The sequence below is a fragment of the Zingiber officinale genome, chromosome 4A (assembly GCF_018446385.1).
Source record: "Zingiber officinale cultivar Zhangliang chromosome 4A, Zo_v1.1, whole genome shotgun sequence".
NCBI classification, from domain to species: Eukaryota; Viridiplantae; Streptophyta; class Magnoliopsida; order Zingiberales; family Zingiberaceae; genus Zingiber; species Zingiber officinale.
In genome coordinates, this window is record NC_055992.1 from 23399119 (window position 1) to 23412444 (window position 13326).

Here is a 13326-nt window from a genome sequence, read left to right on the forward strand (position 1 = left end):
GCTTCTCTCAGACTCAGCTTTCGATTCGTCCTCACTTCCGAATTCGTTGATTTGGTCCCGAGTCGTCATTACTAGGAAACTCGTCTGTTCAAGTTCTTCACCGTCGGACTCTTCCGAAGAAGACTCGTCCCAGGTTTCTTTCAGGGCCTTCTTCCTTCTTGGTTTCTTCACATCTTTCTAGTTCGGGCAGTTGTCCTTGATGTGTGCCCCTTTTGGTTGCATCTGTAGTACGTCACCTCGAACTTCACCTTTGGTTGGGCCTCCTTGGATTGGATTACCTTTTTGACATCCTTCTTGTTGAAGCCCCTCTTCTTTCTGTAGAGTTTCCTCACCAGGTTGACAAGTTCGGTCGTGAGCTCATCGTCGTCGTCGTCCGAATCCGATTCTTCTTCTGACTCCGGTTCGGTTCTGCGCCTTCTGCTTGTAACTGCAACCAAAGCTATACCCTTCTCAGCTGTGCTTGCATTAGTCTGCTCATGCAATTCAAATTCAGAAAAAAGTTCATCTAGCTTTATTGATGAGAGATCCTTGGATACCTTGTAAGCATCTACCATGGATTTGTTGGATCGAGACGTGCTAGAGGGGGGGTGAATAGCACTCGTGGCTAAATCGTTCGATTCGTAAAACACTCGAGTAATTAAAACGCAGCGGAATAATAACAAACAACACAAAGACACAAGTCGATTTTACTTCGTTCGGAGCCTAAGGCGACTCCTACTCGAAGGCCCGCGATCCTTGATCGCTTCCGGTGGGCAACAACTATAAGCTCGTAAAAACTATTACAAACTAATTACAATTCAAAGCAGTAAAAAGATTATACCGACAACAAGAGACTAAATCTGAAGCTCCGGGTTGTCGGGGTGTCGTTACAGCACTTCGGGATCGTCTTGTAGGCAGCTTGTAGCAGACAGTTCACTTGGAAGATGAATATTCAAGCTGCTGGTCGAGATGTCCTTTTATTGGGTGTTCAAGGCGCCTCCAGTGCCAGTCAAGGCGCCTTGAACCCCAAAACTTATCCCTGTTCCTGCGCTGTGATAACCTCCGCTGACTGTTGCTTATCCCAACCTGAAGGCGCCTTCATCAAGCTCCAAGGCGCCTTCAATGGTCCAAGGCGCCTTCAATCCCTATGAAGGCGCCTCCAGCTCCACTTCGCAGCCAACGCCTCCAAGCCTCATGGAGGCGCCTCGGACACTGTTCATCCGAGTTCTTCTTTGTGTTTTTGGTACCTGCAAGTATGTTAATCCAAAAATACCTGCAACACAAAGTTAACACAAAATAATAGTGTGAATATGAAATTATGACAGTCTCCGGACTGTCCGGGCCTGACTTCGGATTTCCGACCGGAAACCCTAGGTTCCCTCTATGGGGAACGCGTCCTCACCTACTCCACTCAGGAGATTTACTTGCTGCCAGTGCGATCCTCCAGATCGACTGGACTTTTGCTCAGCACTCGATACTTCCGGACTTTCTGCTGGACATCCGCTTCCCGGCTAGTCCAGTCTTTCACCTGGTTCGCGACACCAGGACTTTCCACCTAGGGTTACCACCCCCTAGGACTTTTGCCTGAAGCCATCGACCTGCCAAGACTTTCCGCATAGGGTTACCACCCCCTATGACCTAGGGTTACCACCCCCTAGGGTTTTTCCCTTTGCCTAACCGCAGCTAGGACTTTTCTCCACCTAGGGTTACCACCCCCTAGGGTTTTTCACCTGCCTAACCGCAGTTAGGACTTTTCTCCACCTAGGGTTACCACCCCCTAGGACCTAGGGTTACCACCCCCTAGGATTTTTCACCTGCCTAACCGCAGTTAGGACTTTTCCTGAAATACTCATTCAACATGTTAGTTCACAACACACCTTAACTTTGAATCCTTTGTCATTATCAAAACTCAGGTTCGATCGTTAGATGCTTCCCGCACCAACAGGATGCCCACAATGTATTCCTAGGAAAGGCATTGAGTGCATACCTTATAATGCCCCTGTTCTCCACTCTCTGGCCGATTGTGTGGAGTCCGTTCAATAAGTCTTGTATGCAGACGTGCAGTTGGCTTGCCATTTCATTTTCCTACAATTTAATGTTATATAGTTTATTTAAAATAAGGTCTCTCTTGCTTACCTTTGTGTCTGATATACCCTCGTGTAGTTCGATCAGCTTTTGCCACAGCTCCTTTGCACTTGAGAAAGGTCCTACTCTGTTAAGTTCCTCCTTTGTCAGGCCACACTGGAGGGTGCAGGTCGCTTTGGCATTTGCTTCTACCTTCTTGATTAGGGTTGCATCCCAGTTCTCGCAAGGTATCGATTTGTCATCACCGTCAGTTGGAAGTTTGAATCCGGTTTTGACGATCATCCAGATTTCAAAATGAGTCTGGAGATATGCCTCCATCTGGCCCTTCCAGTAACCGAAGTCGTCTCCAGTGAAGAGCGGTGGGCGAGCGATGCTATAACCTTCTTGGAGAGCCATTGAAGATCTAGCATGAAAGGATGAAAAAGAAAACGTGTCTCAGGACTTGAGCCTAGATTAGCAGTGCAGTTTAAAAGAAGAATATTATGCGATCTCGAGTGGTGTTGCACAAACTTCGAGAAAACATCTGATTACGAAAAAAAACTAGATCGGAAGACGACAAGAATACCAATTCTGATCGACTCCAAAAAACTGAAATTACCACGAAAGAATGCTTGATTGGGGGTTGCACCAAATCGAAGCTACCTCACTCTGATACCAATTGTTAGATCGAAAAGCGCTAGGGGTGGGGGGGAGGGGGGGGTGAATAGCGCTCGTGGCTTTCACTTGATGTAATCGAAAACTCGACGAGTAACGCAACGGAATAAAATACAATGCACACACACGGAAGGACCCAAGTGTTTTTACTTGGTTCGGAGACTTGGGCGACTCCTACTCCAAGGGTCACGCTCGTTGAGCGTTTACTTTGGGCAATCACTATAATATCGCAAAAGAGTACAATTATGAAATAAGTACAACTGAAAATTAAATGATACCGACAACCGAATTAAGAAATTGAAGCTCTGGGTCATTGAGAACTTGTAACAACACTTCTGGGTCGCCTTGATAGTAGCACACAAGAGTCAGAACACCTGAGAATAGTTGATCCAAGGCTGCTGGTTGAGACCCCTTATAAGGGATGTTGGAGGCGCCTCAAACCCCCTTGAGGGCGCCTCTAACCGCCGAGTCTGCCGCGTATGGATAAGCTGAGAAGAAGTCTTCGTCTATCCTCTTGAAGGCGCCTCCATAAGCCTTGAAGGCACCTCCAATGCTGTCTGAGGTGCCTCAAGCCACTGTGAGGGCGCCTCCAGCTCCGCTGCATGCAAACTCTTCTCCTTTGCACCCAAGGTGCCTCAAGCTCCATGAGGGTGCCTCGGGTACTGTTCATCCGAGGCTAATCTCACTCCTTTGTCCCTGCAAAACATTTTAGTCCACAAACCAACCATATATCCTGCAAAACAAAGTTAGCACACACAATAAATATATGAATATGAAAGTTTGGCAATCACGGAGTGTCCGGTTCTGACTTTAGATTTCTGACAAAAAACCGTAGGTCGAATTGACGCCTACTGTTCCCTCTTCTGGGGAATGCGCCTTCACCTACTCCACTCAGGAGAGCATTCCTGATGCCAATCCGATCCTCCAGACCTACTTGACTTTCTGCCTAGGGTTACCATCCCATAGGATTTTTCGCCACCTAGGGTTACCTCCCCCTAGGACCTAACGTTACCCCCCCCCCCCCTTAGGATTTTCTCCACCTAGGGTGACCACCCCCTAGGACCTAAGGTTACCACCCCTTAGGGTTTTCCTTCACCTAGGGTTACCACCCCCTAGGACTTAAGGTTACCGGCCCTTAGGATTTTTCACCTGCCTAACCGCAATTAGGACTTTCCTGAAAAAGCTCATTCACACATGTCAAATAACAAAACAACTTAATTTTGAATCTCTTTGCCATTATCAAAACTTGGGTTCAATCGTCGGATGCATCCCGCACCAACACCAATCACTAATTTTGCGAACTCATGAGAATAAATAAGTGAAAATGTTACTTGTACAAATAAGTTCATCAACAAGATTCAATAAGAAAACAACAATTAAAAGAAATAACAACAATTAGGTTCATCAATTGGTTTTAATTACTATAGCCCACAGTAAAGTCTTTTCACTTGATGTGGAATGCTCGATAATATCCTTTACACACTGATAAAGGCAATTCACCTATATAGAAAATTTATTAATTGGCAATCAAATGAACATTTTGAATATTTTCTGATTTGATAACTGGTAGGAAAAGTAAAATTAGTCTTTAATAGTTCTAAGAAAAATAACTAAAATCTATATAAATCAAAATTAACATTCTCATCTAAAACTAAAGTTACCTTCTAGAAATCTCAAAGTTGAGGGGGCTCACAAAGCCTAGCCATGAATCATCTTCAAAAATAAAAGCAATCACAGTTTCTAATTGTAGAAAGTTTTAAGTAATAAAATTAGTAAGCTTCACAAAAAAAAAACTACCTACCAAAGGATATTAAAATTGCAACAATAAAAATAAAGGAGTCTTGCAACTTTTTCATTACAAAAAGAAATACATGGAATACATTGGAAATAGTACAGAATATAAGCTTCAATATGGAGAAAATCACTAACCCTTTCAAAGAAATTTCCCATTCTAATTGATAGCGTACAATAATATTTTCACCTTATTTCCTGTAAAATAAAGTGAATATTCATTAGAAAATGAAATAAATGCGCCTACTTGACTTCCATTGTAGCATTTGTTTAGCATTTTGTGATATAATTGCTTCTTCAACCAAACATCCAAAAATAATCCCTACAAAATCCTCTCTTCCACAGTAAAAAAATATATACACAAAATCCTCTTCAAACAAGCAACCAAAACCATTTTTTCCATCTATAACAACAAAAATTGCACATATGTATCCAGAAACATAAAAAAACCTCTACTACTACTAGAAAGCAATCAACGAAACTCTTGTCTCCCATCCACAATGACAAAAATTGATACTTGAATCTCCTTAAGGAGAGAGGAAATGCCAAGGAATAGAGACGAGGAATCAATGAAAATGCCAAGGAATAGCCACAACCCGAGAGATCCTGCGATCAACAGCAAAGGTAAGAGCATAGATGGAAAATTAACATCAAACTATACACAATGGAAAATTAAGATCGAACTAGGCATAATGATGATGTCAATTCACAAGAATTAACCTTCTTTGGCATAAACCATTCATAATCTAGAGGAATTCCTTGTACTTGTTAACATTCAAATTGCGTTGCAGAATCATCACGTACCAAACGAAATCTACAAATTCTGACTTTAATTCTGCATCCCAGATACAGTTAAGTTTGATTCTATTTCACAAATGACCCACTAAAAAATTGACAGTCAATACCTAAGTAGGAGAAAAAGGAAGAGACAAATATAACAAAAAGAGGGGAAGTATAACTCACTGTTGCTTCACAGGAGATTCCTCTTTAGATCGCTTCCTATTGCTCCCAATGGTATCCATATCAACCCTTATGTCTTGTGTTTCACCCAACCGAGAAGTCTCTCCCTCAAATTAAGTGGTTCTTCAACACAAAGCATCACAAGCACGAAATTGAGAACAAGAGCATAGAACAAGGAAAACCAACACATATGTATCAAAACCAAATCTAATAAAATAAATGAGAGAGAGAGAGAGAGAGAAAAGGCAAAGATGCAAAAGAGAGGAACTTTATACTCACCGATCATTCACGAAGAAACCTTCTGAGAGTTAAATTGTCCACATCCTATAATTTAAGCTAAAAGGGTAAGTTTTTGCACATGACAAAGCCTGCCAATTGGGCTCGCCACATAGCTTGATGACCAAGCTCATGAAGAAGGTAGGAGGCCACCACGCTCAAAGAAGATGACTGTCTGTTATGAACCGTAAGTGTATGATTACGTCGTCAGTAATACAAAAGATTATCGATCTCACAGGGACTGTTGATTAAGCACTAGTTAAATTCACACAGCGAATTATCTAGACAATCTAAAATGGTTCACAAACGTTAGCGAGAAAGAGAAAAAAAGGAGAGAGAGTAAAGAGCATAAGTGAATGAAGGGGGAGTAGATACTAGGATTTGGATTTCGTTGCGATGCTAGTTAATGTTCCTATGTATTGTTCATCTCCCTAATTCTATGCTTACACTAGTGTAGAAGTTCTAACTAGAGTTCGGTACAATCTCGCAAAGATCGCACAGAAGAGTTTAACCAAGTTCTAACGCCATTGAGTAGAAGAGGTAATTTAGGAAGTTCGATTATAGGGAACATCCTTCTATCACTAGGGCGCACGGTCCACATTCCTAGATTACACAGATCACTTCCTAACGGTAGATTAATGAAATTAAGTAGAAGAGGTAATTTAGGAAGTCCGATTATAGGGAACATCCTTCTCACACAAGGGCCCACGGTCTACGTTCCTAGATTACACAGATCACTTCCTAACATTAATTTGGGAGAACCCTCTAGACTCTAATTAATCTTCCTAACAAGGGGATTGATTCCCATTTCAAGGAAATGTCGTAAAAAGTAAGGGATACCTTCTATCACAAGGTCATATGATCATATGATCCAAGGCTCTTCCTCTACTCAGTGATCTAAACCCTGCATCTACATGGATTGATCTCACACATATTTCGTCAAACACATACAAGACACAACACATATAGATGACGATATAAACACTTTACTGCATAGGAAAATGTCCAAATACATAGTTCATATATCACAATATATCACAACTACTTTCTACATCCTAGATCTAGAGACCTACTCCATAGTAAGGGATTACAATCCGAAAGGCAATGGAAATAGCAAACTACAACTCAATACATAGAAATAGAGAGAGGAAAATGCTTATCCTTGAAGCGTGGTGTCTTTAGAAGCGCTCCCTTGCTCCGTAGGTGGACAGATCGGTGAAGATGAGCCTTCTAGGGTTCTCCCAAGGGGGAGACCCTTTCTCCAAGGAATAGGAGCGAGCCCTAAGGCAAAGATGAGTGAAAAAGGGAGAAAACCTCCTTTTATAGAGTAGGGCATGGGAACCACACGGACCGTGACATGGCCATGTGGATTCACACGGCCTTACCCGACTTCCTCTTGGGTTGAGTCACAGGGTTGTGTGCTCACACGACTGTGGCCTTCTTCTTCTCTTCTACAGTTACACGACCGTGTGGATTCACACGGCCATGACCTTCTTTACCTTTGGATTATTGGCACGGTCGTGCCATTTGGTATGGCTGTGTGCTACCTGGCCATGGGGAGATTGGCACGGTCGTGTGGGTCACACAGTCGTGGCATGATTTACTTTAGGATGGCCACACGACCATGTGGCCTATATGGCCCAAGCTTGATTTCTTCCTTAGTTGCTCTCGTGTGTGTTTTTACTCCATTTTCGCTCCAATATACGTCTTGTCAATCAAAATATATAAAGAGCATATCTCCAAACAGAATATAATGGAAGTATGATATTATAATGAAATATGGTACAATAAACATAGATTATGCTAATGAAATACAAGTAGATGTGCGTCAAAATATGCATAAAATGTATATAATCTACGCAAGTCAATCTAATCCTATCAAATGATTTCATTAATGAGCAAGATACAAAAATAGTATGAGTATGACCTAAGTAGTAGTCCTCCGTGCTAAGTGCGATAGTGGCCTATGTTTATCAAGTTTCAATCCCCTAAGCCTAGTCAAGTCGTCATAGAACTGTATTCCTTATGCTCCCAGCGATAGACATTTACCTGCCACACGCTTGGTTCATCCTTCTCAATCTACCCAAGGTCTCAAAGGTATGCTCGATATCAAGAGAAACATAACAGTTATTTCCCCAGTAACCTAACTCGCTCTCAAAGGGGTAACTCACTAGTTTCCACCCACGATAAATGTTTTTTTATATCCCTTATTCATTTTTTTTTCATCATTTTTTTAAGTGATTGCAAGATGCAATACTTGAACACAGATGCACATAAATACAAATGTTGGGATATTTTGATTCTTCCAAATGAGCTGACATGATTCGAGCATCATTCAGTAACCAAAATGTAGTTTAAGAAATCACCATGAAAATACTAGTACTAATCAAGTTCTATGAATCATGACTATTTTTAAAGTTTTCTACTATCAAAACTAGGCAAAGTGTATAGAGGTCCTAAAACAAAGTCAATACTTAAACTCTTACAGTAAAAATATTGCTCACTTCATGCTATCATAGATAGAAAAAAATATATCACTAAACATATTAGCACCATAAGTAACACATAAAACACATAAAATCTAGAATAAACGTGCTAGTATTTTGCAATAAGGAACAAACAATCATGACATGATGAAGGATGCAACTAGAAAAAAAATTATTATGCAAAAAGAAATAAACAAAAACTAAACTAAACCAAATGCATCTAATGCATCACTCCAGACTTAAACTTTTCATTATCCCAATGAAAACTAGAAATGATATATATGGAGGAGATTTATGAAGTTTAGAGAAGTTACCAAGTGATGAGCTCCAAATGGTTGGCATTCATGTTTTGAAGATACTCCTCTATCTAGTGCTCACAGTCCTCCACAACTTTGAATTCTACAAAAAAAAATAGACAAGAAAAATTAAGTAGAGGATACAATCTTATTATGAGGAAAGAAATGAAACTAGGAAGGAACTAAAAACATGAATAAAAATAAAATTGAACTTGGGTTGCCTCCCAAGAAGTGCTTGTTTAAGGTTATAAGCTCGACCCCTTATTTGGTTCACTTAAATCATGACCTCGGAGGTGTTAAAAATTTTAAAACCCTTTTGCAATGAGTACTTAGTTCCTCAAAAATAATGCTCTCCTTCAAAGGCTCATAATGAAGTCACTCCTTAATTGAATGTTGTTCAAAAGATGTCCTACCACCAACATGCTCGAAAAAATATTGGTTATTAGCTTTATAAATATTGAATAAAATCTTACCACTGCCAATTACCAAAGAGACTAAATTATTGAACATGTTCTCTGATGTGGGTAGGAGTGGCTCAAATGGTGGTCTTACTAAAAGAGGTGATTCTTGCAGCTTTGCCTCAACTATACAAGTCCCTACACTTTCATCAATATCAAGTGGTTGGGTGACTGAAGGAAGTAATTCTTGGATCCTTGCTTTAATAGTACAAGTCCCTACACTTTCATCAACCAAATAATCATAAGTGGGGCATATTATATCACAATCAACATTAGCATCAAGAGTATCAGTAATAATGGAAGACATAATTAAATCTTCTTCTTCAATTGATGCCTCAATGCCTTCACCCTCATATATTCGCTCATTTGAGACTCCTCCCAAGTTGAAAGTTGAGTTGACATCCTAACACTTGATGAATCTATGTCATTGCGCTTAGCATCATACTCTAGATTTCCCTACGCAATTCAACTTGTAAGCTTAGAATGTCCTCTAATATCTTCTCTATTCTTCCCAGCTGAGATGGTGGTTCATAGTTGTTCTCCTCTTGATTATTTCTGAAAAAATTTTGAGGGTACCTCCCACTAGGGCTATATGTGCGAGAATGTGATGAGGCCATTACATCAAGCTTTCTATCGAGTTCATCTATTGATGCTTCCAACTTGTGTAGCTTAATGAAATTCTTGATTGTATGGTCTATCTCCTTACAACCTTCACAGTGTTGTTCAGCCCAATAATTGTAAGTAGGAAGATAATCCCATTTTTTATGCGAACGGTCATATTGTAAAGGATAATTCTTCTTCAAATGACCTGTTGTATCACAACTATGACAATAGACATTAGTAGGATTCACAGCAGTCATTTATAGAGACCTTTGAATTGAAGCATGCATCATTTCATTCAAGGAAGGCATATCCATCTAAAAGATAATAGTCAAAATAGGATGAACATGTAGAAGTAAACAAAAACAAAAATATAGAATTAAAAATAAGAAAAAGAAAAATTCAAACAGAAAAATGTCTAGAATAACTCAAATGCTAATCAACTAATGTCAATTGAAAACAGTCCTCGGCAACAGCTCCAAAAATATGTTACAAACCGCAAGTGCACGGTTACGTCGTCAATAATACAAAAGATTATCTATTCCACAGGGACTATTGATTAAGAACTAATTAACTTTAAACAGTGAATTATCTAGACAATCTAAAATGGTTCACAAACGTTAGCGAGAAAGAGAAAAGAGGAGAGAGAGTAAAGAGCCTAAGTGAATGAAGGTGAAATAGATACTAGGATTTGAATTTCGTTGCGATACTAGTTAATGTTCCTATGCATTGTTCATCTCCCTAAGTCCATGCTTACACTCGTGTAGGAGTTCTAACTAGAGTCTGGTACAATCCTGCGAAGATCGCACAAAAGAGTTTAACCAAGTTCTAACGTCATTAAGTAGAAGAGGTAATTTAGGAAGTCCGGTTATAGGGAACATCCTTCTATCACCAGGGCCCACGGTCCACATTCTTAGATTATACAAATCACTTCCTAACGGTAGATTAATAAAATTAAGTAGAAGACGTAATTTAGAAAGTCCGATTATAAGGAACATCCTTCTCACGCAAGGGCTCACGATCCACATTCCTAGATTACACAGATCACTTCCTAACATTAATTTGGGAGAACCTTCTAAACTCTAATTAATCTTCCTAATAAGAATTGATTCCCGTTTCAAGGAAATGTCGTAGAAAGTAAGGGATACCTTCTGTCACAAGGTCCTATAGTCTTACGATCCAAGGCTCTTCCTCTACTCAGTGATCTAAACCTTGCATCTACATGGATTTACCTCACACATATTTTGTCAAACACATACAAGACACAATACCCATAGATGATGATATAAACAATTCATTACATAGGAAAATATCCAAATACATAGTTCATACATCATAACACATCACAACTACTTCCTACATCCTAGATCTAAAGTGTAACACCACAAATTTCATGATTTGGAGTCCTAAAAGTCCTTATTAAAATCTATAAATATTTTAGAAAAATTCTAGATATTTTTAGGAATTTATAGAGTATTTTTATGCAATTTTTGGAGTTCGTTTGGTATTTTTACCAAGAGGAAGAAGTTAAAAAAAAAAAAAGAAGAAGAAATAAAAGTGTTAAAGCTGAGTTTTGAACCCAAGACCTCAGACCCGAACCAGATGTTAACCGGACTCAGCCAACCAGCTGGTCTGCGAAAGTTTTGTTAATATAGTATGGAATAAAATCTATATAAGCAGTTTTTTGGGAATAGAAATACCAAAATAAAAGGGAGTCGAGCAGAGTTCGAACACGCGACCTTTAACTCGCGTAAAAGTCGGCTGACCAGGTGGGCAAACGGAATTTTCTGTTTAGAAAATGTAGGAAAATTATTTAACAAGTTAACAGAATATGAAGATTATAAAGAGGGATAAGTTGAGATGGTAAATTCGAAAATCGAAAACCCTTTTCCTCTCCTTTCCTCTCCCGATCGCGAGCGACGGCGTCGGCTTCTCTCGGGCAGAAACGAAGAAGAGGGCTAAGGGCTTCACCTCTATCTCCTCCTCCCGTGCGCCTTCTCCTCTCGAGCGACAGTGAAGAAGAAGCCCGTGAGCGCGGACACGAAGGGAAGAGGCCGAGATTGTGAGCTCCTCCGAAACCCTAGAGCTACCTTTCTCCTTCGGTAGTAAGCTCAAGAACAGCAAGGTAAGTCGCTTACTCACCTACAGTAAGATAGCTTCGGATTTCTATTTCTTTTGTGTTCCGAACTTGTCCTGTGAAGAAGGATAGATTAGGGTTGCTGTCGCAAATCGTTTTTCTTGTGTTTTCGGATCATGTATTGCTGAGTAGTTGCAATTTGAGTGTCCTGTTGTAGCATTTCTAAAAGGGATTCGATTGTTTCTTTTAAAGTTTCAGCTGTGCCAAATTTTCAGTTTGTAGTTTAGCAAGCTAGATTTCAGTTTGTACCTTGGTTGTTTCAATGGCTATGATCCGAATTCTAGTCATCAGATTGTGCTTAGGCTTGCTTCCATCCGAACCCTAGCTTTTAGTTGGTGATTAGTTTTTATAGCTTCAGTTTTCAAGTTTCTTATTTCCAGTTCAGCAGGTTATAATCTCTCTTTATTCTAGCACGTTGTTAGACTTTCCCTATGTGTTATTAGTTAAGCATGTGTAGCTTCCTTACTACTAGAATAGCATGAGTAGTATTGAATTATAATGTTTTCCTTGCTTTAGATTTTCTGTACAGCATTAGAACGGCTAGAAGTTTAAGAGTAATTAGTGTGCTTTGTTTTCTTTGCTTCCGGATTACACTGTACAGCTTTGGAATAGCTAGAGATTATTGAGTAGCATGCATTCCTTGCTCTCTTTCTTTTAGTTCTGTTGTAGCAAGATTTAAGGTTTTTAGTTCTAACAAGTTTGAGATTTAGTTTAAGCTTGTATGATATGCAGACTTTCGCAAGTATTGCTTGCAGATTTTAGATAAGCTTAGTATGCAGATTTGTTAAGCTTAGTATGCAAATTTTAGATAAGCTTAATATGCAGATTTTTGTTAAGCTTTGCATGCAGATTTATGTTATGTATACAGATTTTTGTTTAAGCATTTCAGTGTTAGAATTTGTTTAAACATTTCAGTTTTGTAAGAGACATTCTTTTATAAGAAAAGTATAAGAAAGATGAAGAAAAGTATAAGAAAGATAAAGAAAAGTATAAGAAAGATAAAGAAAAGAAAGAAAAGGCCGAGGCCTTAAGTAGATCCCAAAGTCAAGACTTGAGGGATTTTTGGCACACAAGGTGCCTATTAAAATGCCAAGGCATTTAAAGAAGAAGTAATTAAGATTATAAGTATTTTACTTTTAAGAAGAGGCTAGTACCCGACTTCCGAGGTTGTCGTTAAACAAATCCAGGTTTTCAATTCCGAGGTCTTGGCCCTGGTAGACCGAGGTCTGCTCTTTTAGGATTGGTGGCTCGCTACCCCAACCTATTAGGGAACGCGCATAAGATGGTACTACGCCTGGGCCCAAGAAGAAGTTGATTATTATTTTGAAGTATTATAAGTATAAGCTTTTGAACTAATGAAACAAGGTGTTTACAAAAGTTTACAAGTATTAAAGAATAAGTTTTAAATAAGTAAAATAAAAGAATAAGTTATTAAGTAAGTTTAATAAGAATCAGAAAGTGTTTAGAATTCAGTAAGTTAAATTCTTTATGCTAGCATGATAGTATAGACTTGTCTTACATGTTTAGCCTTTCAGTATGTTTCTTTACTATTAGGAGAGCATGAGTTAGCTTACTGTTATTTGCTATTAATGAGCATGAGTAGC